Genomic DNA, 5,433 nt, shown 5'->3' with positions numbered 1-5,433 from the left:
TCAGTAAATCTTTCTTCACCAACAGTCGCCCCACAGCTGCTGGACCCCACAACCCTGCCCAACACTCAGTCCATACAAGCAGAGCAAGAGCAAGAACACACCCCTGACAAACCCCAGAATCAACTGGGAAGAATGGGGAGGTTCTCCCTCCACTCTGGAGACTGTAAGTCTCCGAGGAACAGACTCAGATGTGCGTAATGCTTAGATTCCTCTGTAAGCAGGATGTGGGTCACTAGACAACAGATAGTGTGTCACCTGCTCACAGATTTGTTTAACAAACTACCTGCCCTCACAGCCGTCCTTCTCAGTTCCCAGTACAGACTAGAATTGCCATCAAGTCGTGCACTGTGACTCCTCTCGATAATATCCAGGGTGCCCTGTGAGATGAAGCACCTCATTCTGGGAACCCTGGCAACACCAACACAGCCCTTGACAACCTTCAGGCTCTTATCACGGAAGGTCTCCAACATCACCTTCAGTCAGCAGTCGCACCCAAGTCTGCAAGTTCCTCACATAAACTGTGTGCAAACTCATCAGAAACAGCCTGATCTTGGAACCTGGCCAAGTCCACCCTCATTCTATTAGTAGGTGATAGACTATTGGATCTAAGCCAAGTCTTCAGTGTAGCAACAACAAGTCTGGTCAGAATTCACAAACTGGGCACTTCTGTAGACCCTGCAGTTTTGCAGGAGCTTCCAGCATCTGTCACGAGCCCAAAATTTTCCCCTGCAAATCGGAGGACCGTCTGCAGGGCTGGATGCAGTTTAACGTCATACCCAGGACACAGGGAGTGCAGGAAATTGAAAAATATGCATCATAGTCCTACCTAGTTCCAACTCAAAAAATTTACCATGGGGGACCCATATTTCTTCAACTTGAAAGTTGCTATCCTAGTGGAAGCCCAGGGTGATGTTTTACCAGAGAGCCCAGAATTTCTAGCAACGCCCCTGCGTACAACTAAAATTAAGTCCATTTTGTACATTTGCATAACTTCCTTAAGCCTTCTTACATGTTCTTACCTATAATAAGTCATTCTTTTGAATGTAAGATTGAGCGCAATAGGTCTTTTTCTGCATTTTGTTAAAGAAAAAGCAAAGTCGGCAAAAACATACAAACGGTCAGAATACACGGGAACTTCGGAGCACATACCTGTGAACCCTGACAAACACGAATTTACATGGGAAATTAGCTTCAGGTGCTGAAACTGTTAATCGGGCTTTGGGAAGATCTGCGCTAGCTCACGGAACTGGTTCCGTGATTCATTCCACCCAGTAATTTTTGGCCTGCTACAATTTTTTTGTCTAGATTATTGGAAAAGAAAATTCCCCTCAACTTTTGCCATTTTTAGCTGATTTAATCTGAAACCCTTCAGGTTTCAAAGCACTAAACCATCGATCCAGTGGACTATGAACTATTGATTTTATACTGATGATATATTGTACTGATGTTTAGCGCCCCCTCATGACCAGTGTCATTAATGTGAATTGTATCGTTAATGCTTTACTGACTCATGACAATGGAGCCATTATAATTACATATTATAATTGTGAATATGAGTAATTGCATGCACAATTTTTCTTTACAATATATTGTATATATAATTGTATGCTATATACATAAATCAAAATAGTAGGTCTACTGTATGCTTATTTTGAGAACCACACTTCAGAACACAGTCACCTCATCTGAGGACAGGCCTGGACCACAGAAACTAAACAAGCAGTGTCTGACATTGACTGAATGTACTTGAATATATTTTTTTAGATCAAGAACTTGCCTGACAGGTATAGGATAATGGTACCTTTCTGTCCATCTTCCAAGCTTTTATCCAGGTCAGAGTCATTTGGGGGTCACCTCGGGCAGTGTAGGGCTCTCTGGGTCGCCTGGGGGTCACCTCGGGCAGTATAGGGCTCTCTGGGTCACCTGGGGGTCACCTCGGGCAGTGTAGGGCTCTCTGGGTCGCCTGGGGGTCACCTCGGGCAGTGTAGGGCTCTCTGGGTCGCCTGGGGGTCACCTCGGGCAGTGTAGGGCTCTCTTGGTCGCCTTGGGGTCACCTCGGGCAGTGTAGGGCTCTCTTGGTCGCCTGGGGGTCACCTCGGGCAGTGTAGGGCTCTCTGGGTCGCCTGGGGGTCACCTCATGCAGTGTAGGGCTCTCTGGGTCGCCTGGGGGTCACCTCGGGCAGTGTAGGGCTCTCTGGGTCGCCTGGGGGTCACCTCGGGCAGTGTAGGGCTCTCTGGGTCGCCTGGGGGTCACCTCGGGCAGTGTAGGGCTCTCTGGGTCGCCTGGGGGTCACCTCGGGCAGTGTAGGGCTCTCTTGGTCGCCTGGGGGTCACCTCGGGCAGTGTAGGGCTCTCTGGGTCGCCTGGGGGTCACCTCGGGCAGTGTAGGGCTCTCTGGGTCGCCTGGGGGTCACCTCGGGCAGTGTAGGGCTCTCTTGGTCGCCTTGGGGTCACCTCGGGCAGTGTAGGGCTCTCTTGGTCGCCTGGGGGTCACCTCGGGCAGTGTAGGGCTCTCTGGGTCGCCTGGGGGTCACCTCATGCAGTGTAGGGCTCTCTGGGTCGCCTGGGGGTCACCTCGGGCAGTGTAGGGCTCTCTGGGTCGCCTGGGGGTCACCTCGGGCAGTGTAGGGCTCTCTGGGTCGCCTGGGGGTCACCTCGGGCAGTGTAGGGCTCTCTGGGTCGCCTGGGGGTCACCTCGGGCAGTGTAGGGCTCTCTTGGTCGCCTGGGGGTCACCTCGGGCAGTGTAGGGCTCTCTGGGTCGCCTGGGGGTCACCTCGGGCAGTGTAGGGCTCTCTGGGTCGCCTGGGGGTCACCTCGGGCAGTGTAGGGCTCTCTGGGTCGCCTGGGGGTCACCTCGGGCAGTGTAGGGCTCTCTGGGTCGCCTGGGGGTCACCTCGGGCAGTGTAGGGCTCTCTGGGTCGCCTGGGGGTCACCTCGGGCAGTGTAGGGCTCTCTGGGTCGCCTGGGGGTCACCTCGGGCAGTGTAGGGCTCTCTTGGTCGCCTGGGGGTCACCTCGGGCAGTGTAGGGCTCTCTGGGTCGCCTGGGGGTCACCTCGGGCAGTGTAGGGCTCTCTGGGCCGCCTGGGGGTCACCTCGGGCAGTGTAGGGCTCTCTGGGTCGCCTGGGGGTCACCTCGGGCAGTGTAGGGCTCTCTGGGTCGCCTGGGGGTCACCTCGGGCAGTGTAGGGCTCTCTGGGTCGCCTGGGGGTCACCTCGGGCAGTGTAGGGCTCTCTGGGTCGCCTGGGGGTCACCTCGGGCAGTGTAGGGCTCTCTGGGTCGCCTGGGGGTCACCTCGGGCAGTGTAGGGCTCTCTGGGTCGCCTGGGGGTCACCTCGGGCAGTGTAGGGCTCTCTGGGTCGCCTGGGGGTCACCTCGGGCAGTGTAGGGCTCTCTGGGTCGCCTGGGGGTCACCTCGGGCAGTGTAGGGCTCTCTTGGTCGCCTGGGGGTCACCTCGGGCAGTGTAGGGCTCTCTGGGTCGCCTGGGGGTCACCTCGGGCAGTGTAGGGCTCTCTGGGCCGCCTGGGGGTCACCTCGGGCAGTGTAGGGCTCTCTGGGTCGCCTGGGGGTCACCTCGGGCAGTGTAGGGCTCTCTGGGTCGCCTGGGGGTCACCTCGGGCAGTGTAGGGCTCTCTGGGTCGCCTGGGGGTCACCTCGGGCAGTGTAGGGCTCTCTGGGTCGCCTGGGGGTCACCTCGGGCAGTGTAGGGCTCTCTGGGTCGCCTGGGGGTCACCTCGGGCAGTGTAGGGCTCTCTGGGTCGCCTGGGGGTCACCTCGGGCAGTGTAGGGCTCTCTGGGTCGCCTGGGGGCCACCTCGGGCAGTGTAGGGCTATCTGGGTCGCCTGGGGGTCACCTCGGGCAGTGTAGGGCTCTCTTGGTCGCCTGGGGGCCACCTCGGGCAGTGTAGGGCTCTCTGGGTCGCCTGGGGGTCACCTCGGGCAGTGTAGGGCTCTCTTGGTCGCCTGGGGGTCACCTCGGGCAGTGTAGGGCTATCTGGGTCGCCTGGGGGTCACCTCGGGCAGTGTAGGGCTCTCTTGGTCGCCTGGGGGCCACCTCGGGCAGTGTAGGGCTCTCTGGGTCGCCTGGGGGTCACCTCGGGCAGTGTAGGGCTCTCTTGGTCGCCTGGGGGTCACCTCGGGCAGTGTAGGGCTATCTGGGTCGCCTGGGGGTCACCTCGGGCAGTGTAGGGCTCTCTTGGTCGCCTGGGGGCCACCTCGGGCAGTGTAGGGCTCTCTGGGTCGCCTGGGGGTCACCTCGGGCAGTGTAGGGCTCTCTTGGTCGCCTGGGGGTCACCTCGGGCAGTGTAGGGCTCTCTGGGTCGCCTGGGGGTCACCTCGGGCAGTGTAGGGCTCTCTGGGTCGCCTGGGGGTCACCTCGGGCAGTGTAGGGCTCTCTGGGTCGCCTGGGGGTCACCTCGGGCAGTGTAGGGCTCTCTGGGTCGCCTGGGGGTCACCTCGGGCAGTGTAGGGCTCTCTGGGTCGCCTGGGGGTCACCTCGGGCAGTGTAGGGCTCTCTGGGTCGCCTGGGGGTCACCTCGGGCAGTGTAGGGCTCTCTTGGTCGCCTGGGGGTCACCTCGGGCAGTGTAGGGCTCTCTGGGTCGCCTGGGGGTCACCTCGGGCAGTGTAGGGCTCTCTGGGTCGCCTGGGGGTCACCTCGGGCAGTGTAGGGCTCTCTGGGTCGCCTGGGGGTCACCTCGGGCAGTGTAGGGCTCTCTGGGTCGCCTGGGGGTCACCTCGGGCAGTGTAGGGCTCTCTGGGTCGCCTGGGGGTCACCTCGGGCAGTGTAGGGCTCTCTTGGTCGCTTGGGGGTCACCTCGGGCAGTGTAGATGAGATGTCTGTCCATCGCAGTGCTTGAATACACTGTATCAGCAAATTTGGACTATGAGAGGAAATTCACATGACACGTGGCTAACATGCAAACTGCACACACACACAAGTACGCACATATGCACATACACACACACACACACGCATCTACCAGTGAGTGGAGGTGTGATTTTACACCCACCATGCCAAACAAGTGTAGAATTCCAACATGGAAAAATTAAAAAACAGAATTTGCATTATTTTTTGTTGTGTGTGGAATCTAGGGTCCATATTTTGGAGGTTTAAGTTTTATGCATCACCGATCTTTTATACGAAATACTGTAACGAAACAGGTGACAGTGAAGCAGTGTGTGTCTAGTTTGCCTACTGTAGAGTGTGTATGCAAAATTACATGCCTCATACAATGAAGGAAACACACAGGCAAACACATTCAAAGCCAATATGAAATGCCTTAAATCAAGGGCTGTACAATGATGGTTTAATCGAATGGTCGTAAGATAACTTTATGGAGTAAAAATGAAAGACATTCGCCAGAAGAGCTGTCGCGCGGTGGGAGCCTGGCATTCTGACCTGCCACTTGTACGTATAATATAGAGAAAGGAGC

The sequence above is a fragment of the Paramormyrops kingsleyae genome, chromosome 5 (assembly GCF_048594095.1).
Source record: "Paramormyrops kingsleyae isolate MSU_618 chromosome 5, PKINGS_0.4, whole genome shotgun sequence".
Taxonomy (NCBI): Eukaryota; Metazoa; Chordata; class Actinopteri; order Osteoglossiformes; family Mormyridae; genus Paramormyrops; species Paramormyrops kingsleyae.
The sequence above is the reverse complement of the archived record's forward strand: the minus strand, read 5'-3'. Positions refer to the sequence as shown.